The 13059-nt window shown below is 47.4% G+C and overlaps 1 pseudogene; it reads right to left on the bottom strand.

The window, feature by feature from the left end:
- LOC134984421 (zinc finger protein 585A-like) overlaps positions 1 to 13059 on the bottom strand; it is a 146590-nt pseudogene that overhangs the window by 53563 nt on the left and 79968 nt on the right.

The raw sequence follows: 13059 nt of genomic DNA, 5'->3' as shown, positions 1-13059 counted from the left end.
ATGTCACTGTCTATGTATCCATGCAGGAGTGGGAGTATATAGAGGAACACAGGGGTCTGTACAAGGACGTGATGATGGAGAATCACCGGCCCCTCACATCACTGGGTAAGAGGAGACTGTCATGTATTGTACAGGGGAGAGCAGGTATGGGGGGCCCCTATATACACACATCATCTGATAATCACATATATACACTGTACTCAGTCACTGTGTGTCTCCTACAGATGGGCCCAGTAACAGAGATACCCCAGAGAGATGTCACAGGATCCCACAGGAGGATCATGTAGGTGGGATTTAGGGTCTCCCCAATATACCAAAGTGACTGTCACTATATGATCTGTAGAGGAGCTGTGTGTCTTATACACTGATATTATACTATTTCACCTCAGTTTAATCTGACTGTATGCAAATGTCATTCTAGTGGGGTTTTTTTTTTTTTTTAGGTAGAACATCTGATATTAAAACAGAAGATATAGAGGGAGAAGAAGAGACGTATGTGACTGATATAAAGGCAGAAGATATAGAGGGAGAAGAAGAGACGTATGTGACTGATATAAAGGCAGAAGATATAGAGGGAGAAGAAGAGACGTATGTGACTGATATAAAGGCAGAAGATACAGAGGGAGAAGAAGAGACGTATGTGACTGATATAAAGGCAGAAGATATAGTGGGAGAAGAAGAGACGTATGTGACTGATATAAAGGCAGAAGATATGGTGGAAGAAGAAGAGACGTATGTGACTGATATAAAGGCAGAAGATATAGAGGGAGAAGAAGAGACGTATGTGACTGATATAAAGGCAGAAGATATAGAGGGAGTAGAAGAGACGTATGTGACTGATATAAAGGCAGAAGATACAGAGGGAGAAGAAGAGACGTATGTGACTGATATAAAGGCAGAAGATGTAAAGGGAGAAGAAGAGACGTATGTGACTGATATGAAGGCAGAAGATATAGAGGGAGAAGAAGAGACGTATGTGACTGATATAAAGGCAGAAGATATAGAGGGAGAAGAAGAGACGTATGTGACTGATATAAAGGCAGAAGATATAGAGGGAGAAGAGACGTATGTGAGGGGAGATCAGCAGTGTAAGGAGGAGGAGATCCCTACAGATATCAGCACAGGTGAGTAATAAACACTTATTACAGAAGTCACATATTCTCCTTTCTCAGGCTTTTTCAACCAGTGTGCCGTGGCACACTAGTGTGCCGCGACCAGTTGCAAGGTGTGCCACGGAGCCAAAGCAGATTCCTGCACCTTCAGAGTGAACTGTTGGCCCGGGCTCTTCTTAGAAGATCAGTTGTGCTCCGGCCGTGACCTATGCCTTGAAAACACGGCGGTGTGATATCATAGGTCACGGCCACCGCATCTCACCGCCCAGCCAGCCCACCCGCCTGCATACACATCTTACCGGTAGGGGCTAATATTTATTTTATTTCTCCTGTGGGGAACAACAGGATTTCAATAGGATTTATGTGGGGAGAATAAGAATTTATGGATTTATGGGGTGAACAATGTAAATAATTAATGTGGCGAGCAATAGGATTTATGTGGGGAGAAATGTGATTGATTTATGTGTGAGCAACATGATTTATGTGGGGAGCAATGTGAATGTTTTTTCTGTGTAGGCCAATGCATGTGTGGATTTTTTTTGACTGTGAGGGCCAATGTGTGTGTTTTTTTTTTTTTTTTGTGGGGAACTGATGGTGTGCCTAAGCAATTTTTAATTATTGTTCAGTGTGCCGCGAGTAAAAAAAGATTGAAAATCACTGCACTACAGCAATCTCTTATCCTACACCTTCCTATATTTATTTTCCCAGTGAGGGAGTCAGGAGCCATCAGCCCCTATTATACTCCTGCTCTCCCCCTCACGTCATGTCACTATGTGTTACCAGCCCAGAGATCTGACCAGTCTCCTCCCCACACTCTCTGGTGTATCTCATACATCAGGAGCCATCAGCCCCTATTATACTCCTGCTCTCACCCTCACATCATGTCACTGTGTGTTACCAGCCCAGAGATCTGACCAGTCTCCTCCCCACACTCTCTGGTGTATCTCATACATCAGGAGCCATCAGCCCCTATTATACTCCTGCTCTCCCCTCACATCATGTCACTGTGTGTTACCAGCCCAGACATCTGACCAGTCTCCTCCCCACACTCTCTGGTGTATCTCATACATCAGGAGCCATCAGCCCCTATTATACTCCTGCTCTCCCCTCACATCATGTCACTGTGTGTTACCAGCCCAGACATCTGACCAGTCTCCTCCCCACACTCTCTGGTGTATCTCATACATCAGGAGACATCAGCCCCTATTATACTCCTGCTCTCCCCTCACATCATGTCACTGTGTGTTACCAGCCCAGAGATCTGACCAGTCTCCTCAAACACTCTCTGGTGTATCTCATACATCAGGAGCCATCAGCCCCTATTATACTCCTGCTCTCCCCCTCACATCATGTCACTGTGTGTTACCAGCCCAGAGATCTGACCAGTCTCCTCCCACACTCTGGTGTATCTCATACATCAGGAGCCATCAGCCACTATTATACTCCTGCTCTCCCACTCACATCATGTCACTGTGTGTTACCAGCCCAGAGATCTGACCAGTCTCCTCCCCACACTATCTGGTGTATCTCATACATCAGGAGCCATCAGCCCCTATTATACTCCTGCTCTCCTCCTCACATCATGTCACTGTGTGTCTCCAGCCCAGAGATCTGACCAGTCTCCTCCCCACACTCTCTGGTGTATCTCATACATCAGGAGCCATCAGCCACTATTATACTCCTGCTCTTCACTCACATCATGTCACTGTGTGTTACCAGCCCAGAGATCTGAAGAGTCTCCTCCCCACACTCTCTGGTGTATCTCATACATCAGGAGCCATCAGCCTCTATTATACTCCTGCTCTCCCCTCACATCATGTCACTGTGTGTTACCAGCCCAGAGATCTGACCAGTCTCCTCCCCACACTCTCTGGTATATTTCATACATCAGGAGCCATCAGCCCCTATTATACTCCTGCTCTCCCCCTCACATCATGTCACTGTGTGTTACCAGCCCGGAGATTTGACCAGTCTCCTCCCCACACTCTCTGGTGTATCTCATACATCAGGAGCCATCAGCCCCTATTATACTCCTGCTTTCCCCCTCACATCTTGTCACTGTGTGTTACCAGCCCAGAGATCTGACCAGTCTCCTCCCCACACTCTCTGGTGTATCTCATACATCAGGAGCCATCAGCCCCTATTATACTCCTGCTCTCCCCCTCACATCATGTCACTGTGTGTTACCAGCCCGGAGATCTGACCAGTCTCCTCCCCACACTCTCTGGTGTATCTCATACATCAGGAGCCATCAGCCCCTATTATACTCCTGCTCTCCCCCTCACATCATATCACTGTGTGTTACCAGACCAGAGATCTGACCAGTCTCCTCCCCACACTCTCTGGTATATTTCATACATCAGGAGCCATCAGCCCCTATTCAGCCCCTATTATACTCCTGCTCTCCCCCTCACATCATGTCACTGTGTGTTACCAGCCCGGAGATCTGACCAGTCTCCTCCCCACACTCTCTGGTGTATCTCATACATCAGGAGCCATCAGCCCCTATTATACTCCTGCTTTCCCCCTCACATCTTGTCACTGTGTGTTACCAGCCCAGAGATCTGACCAGTCTCCTCCCCACACTCTCTGGTGTATCTCATACATCAGGAGCCATCAGCCCCTATTATACTCCTGCTCTCCCCCTCACATCATGTCACTGTGTGTTACCAGCCCGGAGATCTGACCAGTCTCCTCCCCACACTCTCTGGTGTATCTCATATATCAGGAGCCATCAGCCCCTATTATACTCCTGCTTTCCCCCTCACATCTTGTCACTGTGTGTTACCAGCCCAGAGATCTGACCAGTCTCCTCCCCACACTCTCTGGTGTATCTCATACATCAGGAGCCATCAGCCCCTATTATACTCCTGCTCTCCTCCTCACATCATGTCACTGTGTGTCTCCAGCCCAGAGATCTGACCAGTCTCCTCCCCACACTCTCTGGTGTATCTCATACATCAGGAGCCATCAGCCACTATTATACTCCTGCTCTTCACTCACATCATGTCACTGTGTGTTACCAGCCCAGAGATCTGAAGAGTCTCCTCCCCACACTCTCTGGTGTATCTCATACATCAGGAGCCATCAGCCTCTATTATACTCCTGCTCTCCCCTCACATCATGTCACTGTGTGTTACCAGCCCAGAGATCTGACCAGTCTCCTCCCCACACTCTCTGGTATATTTCATACATCAGGAGCCATCAGCCCCTATTATACTCCTGCTCTCCCCCTCACATCATGTCACTGTGTGTTACCAGCCCGGAGATTTGACCAGTCTTCTCCCCACACTCTCTGGTGTATCTCATACATCAGGAGCCATCAGCCCCTATTATACTCCTGCTTTCCCCCTCACATCTTGTCACTGTGTGTTACCAGCCCAGAGATCTGACCAGTCTCCTCCCCACACTCTCTGGTGTATCTCATACATCAGGAGCCATCAGCCCCTATTATACTCCTGCTCTCCCCCTCACATCATGTCACTGTGTGTTACCAGCCCGGAGATCTGACCAGTCTCCTCCCCACACTCTCTGGTGTATCTCATACATCAGGAGCCATCAGCCCCTATTATACTCCTGCTCTCCCCCTCACATCATATCACTGTGTGTTACCAGACCAGAGATCTGACCAGTCTCCTCCCCACACTCTCTGGTATATTTCATACATCAGGAGCCATCAGCCCCTATTATACTCCTGCTCTCACCCTCACATCATGTCACTGTGTGTTACCAGCCCGGAGATCTGACCAGTCTCCTCCCCACACTCTCTGGTGTATCTCATACATCAGGAGCCATCAGCCCCTATTATACTCCTGCTCTCCCCCTCACATCATGTCACTGTGTGTTACCAGCCCGGAGATCTGACCAGTCTCCTCCCCACACTCTCTGGTGTATCTCATACATCAGGAGCCATCAGCCCCTATTATACTCCTGCTCCCCATCTCACATCATGTCACTCAGTGTTACCAGCCCAGAGATCTGACCAGTCTCCTCCCCACACTCTCTGGTGTTTCTCATACATCAGGAGCCATCAGCCCCTATTATACTCCTGCTCTCCCCTCACATCATGTCACTGTGTGTTACCAGCCCAGAGATCTGACCAGTCTCCTCCCCACACTCTCTGGTGTATCTCATACATCAGGAGCCATCAGCCTCTATTTTTCTAACATCCATAAGGGATATTGGGAACTTAGTCCGATGGGGTATAGATGGGGTCCAAAGGACCTGTGCCCTTTACATTTGTTCCACTGGGTGTGCTGGCTCCTCCCCTCTATGCCCCCTCCTGCAGCCAGTTCAGAAAAATGTGCCCTCAGGAGAGGATGCCACTCTGGAGCTCCCGAGGATTTTGTCTTCCGTTTATTTGCGGTATACTGTTTGGGTAACAGTATACCTGCACCGTGTGAGTTAGGGGTGGATGGTTACTGGTCTCTTCAGGCATCAGAGCCGCTTCCCCGCTGCAGGGGGAACCGCTATAGCCCCTCTGTGTACACTGGCAGTGGTGGTGTGAACAGACATTTATGTGATGATTTACACTTATTGGGAGACATTGCCAGTATAAATATCTATAGAGCTCCGACGCCATTACAGGGGGCGGAGCTTCCTTAGAGCGGGACCAGTGGCGCTTTGGCGCTTTCCTCTGCTTACAGCTGCAGCAGCAAGGAGACACAGCTCCTGCAGACACTCAGTATACACAGGAAACTGGTACAGGGGTGTAAATATGGGGGAGAGCCCTAATATTATACACACTATGTCCGGACAAGGACAAGAACTCCGGTGTTATACTGTGATACAGACATCCTGCAGTCTCACTGGGTCTGACAGGCTTTGGGTGTGCTGTTCCTCTCTCTGTGTCTCCTCACATGCAGTAAGAGCAGGATTGCTATTGAAATACGTGTGTGTGTGTGTGTGTGTGTGTGTGTGTGTGTGTGTGTGTGTGTGTGTGTGTGTTGTATACTGTAAACATGGTAAAACACCAATTATGCAGTGTATGTCACACCAGATTCTCTCCCTCTATGGCTGGTTCCATCTCATGTGAACAATGCAGTCAGTCCTCTCAAGTTAGTGAGGAGACTGGGGGGAGGGTCATACAATTCATAATGGCGGACATGTCATCCCAGCTCACTGCTAATAGTCAGTAGACACAACAACTGCAGTAGGCTGTAGCAGACCTAGCTGCAAGGGCAGATTAACCCCCCACACACACACACACACACACACACACACACACACACACCTCCCTAGTTCAGGGCCACATAAATGTGGGCTGCCTGATTTAATCTCAAGGAGTTACAGGAGGACTGGGAGATATTGGATCCTATTACTGAGGATTTACCTTCCGTACAGGGTAAAAATCCCCTTGGAAGACACTGTAGTACAGCAGTCGTTTGTCATCTTCCCTGATTCTAGATGACATGCTTGAGCAAAGCTGGAAAAATCCTGATCAAAAATATCAGGTGTCATAACTGTTTTTTCATACTTTCCCATTTGCCCCTGAAGGTAGGAAACTTGGGAAGAACCCCCAGCTGTGGACATATCAGTCTCTCGCCTATCAAAAAGGTGATACTACCAGCTCCGGGCTCCTTTGCATTAAAGGACCCTGAAGATAGGAAAATAGTGACTACACTAAAGTCTATTTACACAGCGGCTGGTGTATCACAAAGACCTGTGATAGCGGGTTGCTGGATGACACATGCCATTCATACATGGGCAACCCAAATTCAAGAAGGACTTGTGGGGGATATGCTCCTGGTCACTACGGTGACCCTCATAAAACACATTCAGGACACTGCACGCGTCCTGTGTGACTCTCTCAAGGAGATAGACGCTATTAATACTAGGACTACTGCCATGGCAGTGTCGGCACGCAGAACTTTGTGGCTGCGTCAGTGGATAGCGGACGCAGATTCCAAGCGCAGTGTGGAGTATCTTCCTTTCTCAGGGGAGTAGCTATTCGGGGTTGAGTTAGATACATGGATTTCTAAAGTTACTGCAGGAAAATTCACGTTTCTCCCATCTGGGGCCGTCTACACAGTCCTTTCGGACTACCAGGTTCTGATCAAGAGCCAGAGGCACCTCCAATACGGCGAAAGACACCAGGGGTAAGACAAGAAAACCAGCCACCACAGGTTCTCAGGAACAAAGCACCAGTTTTAGCTTCCACTAAGGCCTCAGCATGATGGTGGTCACCAGGCTTACCTGCGGTTTGCCCTGCTGAACGATCACTACCAGTTCCAGGTGCTACAGCTACGAGGGTATTCACGAAGGTAATGGCAGAGATGATGTTCCAGCTCTGAGTCAAGGGGGTCAACATTGTCCCTTACCTAGACGATCTCTTGATAAAAGCGAGATCCAGGGAGCTTCTATTGCTCAATATAGACCGCACTATTCAGCTTCTGTCACAACATGGGTGGATACTCAGTTTACAGAAGTCCCACCTGGAGCCTACTTAGCGGCTCCTGTTCCTGGGAATGGTTCTAAATACTGTGGTTCAGAAGGTATTCCTCCCAGAGGACAAAGCAAGAACGCTCCAGGAGATGGTCTGAGCGGTTCTATGGCCTACTCAGATATCCATCCATCTTTGCATAAGATTGTGAGGAAAGATGATAGCCTCATACGAGGCGATCCAGTAGGGAAGGTTCCATGACAGAACATTCAATTGGACCTCCTGAGCAAGTGTTCCGGCTGACATCTTCAGATGCACTGGGTAATACATCTTATCACCTCAGGCCAGGATTTCCCTCCTGTGGTGGCTGCAGTCCTCAAACCTGCTGGAAGGTCGCAGTTTTGGGATTCAGGATTGGATCCTCCTCACGACAGTTGTGAGTATGAGAGGATGGGGAGCTGTCACCTACGGTGCTCAGTTTCAGGGCAGGTGGTCAGCCCACGAAGCCCTACTTTCAGTCGACATTCTGGAACTTCTGGCGATCTACAATGCTCTGCTTCAGGCCTTTCTGCTCAGGGATCGAGCTGTTCAAGATCAGTCGAAAAATGCCACGGCTGTGGCTTGCATAAATCGTCAAGTAGGAACAAAAAGCAGAGCCTGCATGCAAGAGGTGTCCAGGATACTCTTTGGGCAGACAGAAATGCAAGAGCAATGTCGACCATCTTCATACTGGGGATGGACAACTGGAAAGTGGACTTCCTAAGTCATCACGATCTCCACCCAGGAGAGTGGGGTCTGCATCAACAGGTGTTTCAACAGATCATTGATTTGTAGGGCTGCCCACAGACTTGGTGGCATTTCGACTCAACAAGAAGCTTCATTGCTATTGAATAAGAACCAGGGACCCTCAGGCGAGGGCAGTAGAGGCTCTAATGACACTCTGGCCTTACCGGCTGGTCTACCTGCTTCCTCCAATTCCATTGCTCCCAAGGGTGCTAAAGTGAATTAGGAATCAAAGAGTCCAGGCAATTCTGATTACTCCAGATTGCCCTTGGTGGGCGTGGTATGTGGATCTTCTGGACATATCTACCACAGACTCTTGGCCGCTTCCATTAAGAAGAGATCTTCTTCAACAAGGACCGTTCGTCTACCCGGACTTACGGCGACTTTGTTTGACGGCATGAAGGTTGAGCGAAACATCCTAGCTCACAAAGGCCTTTCCAAGAATGTTATTGAAACCATGGTTCAAGCCAGAAAGACTGTGACGTCAAAGCACTATCATCCTATCTAGAGAAGATATGTCTCTTGGTGCAAGGAACACACGTTTCCACCTGCAGAGTTTCCACCTGCAGGCTGGTGTGGATAAGGGCTTATGTCTGGGTTCCATTACGGTCCAGATTTTAGCTCCCTCACTTTTCTTCCCGAAGAAGTTGGCAGTGTTGCCAAAAGTTCAAACCTTCTTGCAAGGGGTACTTCACATACAAACTGCCTTTGTGCCGCCCATGGCACCCTGGGATTTGAATGTAGTATTGGAATTTCTACAGTCCTCCCGGTTTGAACCTTTCATGATGGTAGAAGACAAGTACCTCAAATGGAAGACGGTAATGTTACTGGCCCTGGCTTCTGATAGATGTGTCTCGGAATTGGGGGCCTTATCGTGTAAAAGTCCCTACTTGGTCTTCTACGAGGACAGAGTGGAGCACAGGACTAGACAGCAGTTCCTGCCAAAAGTTGTCTCTGCATTCCACTTGAATCAACCGATTGTAGTGCCGTCAAGTTCTGGCACGTCTGCTCCTCCGGAGGCATTGGATGCTTTGCGAGCCTTGAAGATCTATATCGAGAGGATGGCTCGGATCAGAAAGACGAATATCCTGTTTGTGCTCTATGATGCGCAAAAAAAGGGTTGCCCTGCTTCTAAGCAGTCCATTGCTCATTGGATTAGGCTGACTATCCAACAGGCCTATGTGGCGGCAGCCTTACCTGTTCCACAGTCTCTGAAGGCCCACTCTACAAGATCGGTGGGGTCTTCCTGGGCTGCTGCCCGTGGAGTCTCGGCCTTGCAACTATGCCAAGCTGCTACCTGGTCGGGGAACACCTTTGTGAAGTTCTACAGGTTTCATACCCTGGCCAAAGAGGATACCCAGTTTGGCCATGTGGTGGTGCAGATGTCTCTGCACATTCCCGCCCATTCTGGAAGCTTTGGGACGTCCCCAATATCCCTTATGGATGTTAGAGGAAATAGGATTTTAATTCCCTACCGTTAAATCCCTTTCTCGTAGTCCATAAGAGATACTGGGCACCCGCCTCAGTGCATTGACTTTTCTGCAGGTTTTCTCTTATATAGTTACTTGTTCAGCTGTTGCTGTTTTGTTGCCAGACATTGCTGCCCATTTTATGTTATTGGTGTGCTGGTGTATGAATCTCACCACTCGTTATGTTCCTTCTCTCAAGTATGTCCATTCTCCTTCAGGCACAGTTTTACCTATACTGCCTGTAGGAGGGGGCATAGAGGGGAGGAGCCAGCACACCCAGTTGAAGAAATGTAAAGTGCACCAGATCCTTTAGACCCCATCTATACCCCATCGTACTAAGTCCCCAATATCCCTCATGGGTTACGAGAAAAGGATTTACTGGTAGGTAATCAAAATCCTATTTCTGCTGCGGGGTACACTGGGCTCCACAAGGATTAACATCGGGGTGTAGAGTAGGATCTTGATACGAGGCACCAACAGGCTCAAAGCTTTGACCTTCTTCCCAAGATGCATAGCGCCGCCTCCTATATCACCCCGCCTCCATGCACAGGGAGCTCAGTTTGTAAGTTGGTGCCCTGCAGTAAGCAGGCACGTAACTGGGGGCTGCCTCAGGCTACCTATTCTTAGCTTAAATTTGACAGAAAAGAAAATTGTTATTCTGAATCTACAAGGTCTGCAGCATGCTATGTCTAATAGATGTCTCTGCTGCAGCTCCATCACCCCCAGCGGCGCTGTGTATTCCCACACCTGGTTGCCGGGTCACTGCAGAGGAGGCTCCGGTTTTCTTCACGGTCAGTCACACACATGCCGCCGTCCTCCCGGATTGTGGGGCCGCAGTTTACCGCGATCCAGTGCGGCCATAGACACTGATTACTGGGCAGCCGCTCCACTAACCACCAGGGACATTTAAGGGACACAGGTCTGGGTCTTTTTCTCTTCTATTAACCCCACTTTTTTTGCCCTCGCACACGGTGGGGATGCCAGCAGGGGGAGCAGGTCGGACCTGAGGCCCCTCCCCCCAGCCCCAGGTCGCCATTTCTGAAAATGTTCCCGCCCTGGAGCTGCATCTCTCTCTCTCCCTCACTCCCTTGCAGCGGCCATTACAGACGGAGCTGCGCTGTTCCTGGGAATGCTGGGGCAAATCCTCCTCTGTAGAACCGCCTGATTGCCAGCGCTGCGCTTCCTACAGGACACTTAGTATTCTACCTATCACTGGGACTGTGTTAGGTAAGAAAGAGTGCATACAGTCAGGGTTGTGTGGTACAAACACCCTGTGATATACATCCAGTACCTACTGTGCATTGTTATATCTATTGTTATCACATATAGCCGTACTGAGTATTACTTTGTATTGCTAGTCCAGTGCAGTTTATGGTGTATAATTTCTGCATGGTACGTGTGTGACTATATATGTGTGTGTGCATGTAGCTGCTGTGTGGCTGCCTTATTGCAGGGTATTTCACTCAGTGTGCTACTCCTATATTGTTATATCTATTGTTATCACATATAGCCATACTGAGTATTACTTTGTATTGCTAGTCCAGTGCAGTTTATGGTGTATAATTTCTGCATGGTACGCTTGTGACTATATATGTGTGTGTGCATGTAGCTGCTGCGTGGCTGCCTTATTACAGAGTATTTCACTCAGTGGGCTATTCCTATATTGTTATATCTATTGTTATCACATATAGCCATACTGAGTATTACTTTGTATTGCTAGTCCAATGCAGTTTATGGTATATAATTTCTGCATGGTACGTGTGTGACTATATATATGTGTGTGTGTGCATGTAGCTGCTGCGTGGCTGCCTTATTGCAGACTATTTCACTCAGTGTGCTACTCCTATATTGTTATATCTATTGTTATCACATATAGCCATACTGAGTATTACTTTGTATTGCTAGTCCAGTGCAGTTTATGGTGTATAATGTCTGCATGGTACGTGTGTGACTATATATGTGTGTGTGCATGTAGCTGCTGCGTGGCTGCCTTATTGCAGGGTATTTCACTCAGTGTGCTATTCCTATATTGTTATATCTATTGTTATCACATATAGCCATACTGAGTATTACTTTGTATTGCTAGTCCAGTGCAGTTTATGGTGTATAATGTCTGCATGGTACGTGTGGGACTATATATGTGTTTGTGCATGTAGCTGCTGTGTGGCTGCCTTATTGCAGAGTATTTCACTCAGTGTGCTACTCCTATATTGTTATATCTATTGTTATCACATATAGCCGTACTGAGTATTACTTTGTATTGCTAGTCCAGAGCAGTTTATGGTATATCATTTCTGCATGGTACGTGTGTGACTATATATGTGTGTGTGCATGTAGCTGCTGCGTGGCTGCCTTATTGCAGAGTATTTCACTCAGTGGGCTATTCCTATATTGTTATATCTATTGTTATCACATATAGCCGTACTGAGTATTACTTTGTATTGCTAGTCCAGTGCAGTTTATGGTGTATAATTTCTGCATGGTACGTGTGTGACTATATATGTGTGTGTGCATGTAGCTGCTGCATGGCTGCCTTATTGCAGAGTATTTCACTCAGTGGGCTACTCCTATATTGTTATATCTATTGTTATCACATATAGCCATATTGAGTATTACTTTGTATTGCTAGTCCAGTGCAGTTTATGGTGTATAATTTCTGCATGGTACGTGTGTGACTATATATGTGTGTGTGCATGTAGCTGCTGCGTGGCTGCCTTATTGCAGAGTATTTCACTCAGTGTGCTACTCCTATATTGTTATATCTATTGTTATCACATATAGCCATACTGAGTATTACTTTGTATTGCTAGTCCAGTGCAGTTTATGGTGTATAATTTCTGTATTGTTCGTGTGTGACTATATATGTGTGTGTGTGCATGTAGCTGCTGCGTGGCTGCCTTATTGCAGAGTATTTCACTCAGTGGGCTATTCCTATATTGTTATATCTATTGTTATCACATATAGCCGTACTGAGTATTACTTTGTATTGCTAGTCCAGTGCAGTTTATGGTGCATAATTTCTGCATGGTACGTGTGTGACTATATATGTGTGTGTGCATGTAGCTGCTGTGTGGCTGCCTTATTGCAGAGTATTTCACTCAGTGGGCTATTCCTATATTGTTATATCTATTGTTATCACATATAGCCGTACTGAGTATTACTTTGTATTGCTAGTCCAGTGCAGTTTGTGGTGCATAATTTCTGCATGGTACGTGTGTGACTATATATGTGTGTGTGCATGTAGCTGCTGTGTGGCTGCCTTATTGCAGAGTATTTCACTCAGTGTGCTATTCCTATATTGTTATATCTATTG

This window comes from Pseudophryne corroboree (genome assembly GCF_028390025.1).
Source record: "Pseudophryne corroboree isolate aPseCor3 chromosome 3 unlocalized genomic scaffold, aPseCor3.hap2 SUPER_3_unloc_52, whole genome shotgun sequence".
Taxonomy (NCBI): domain Eukaryota; kingdom Metazoa; phylum Chordata; class Amphibia; order Anura; family Myobatrachidae; genus Pseudophryne; species Pseudophryne corroboree.
This window is presented reverse-complemented; position numbering and strand designations above follow the sequence as displayed.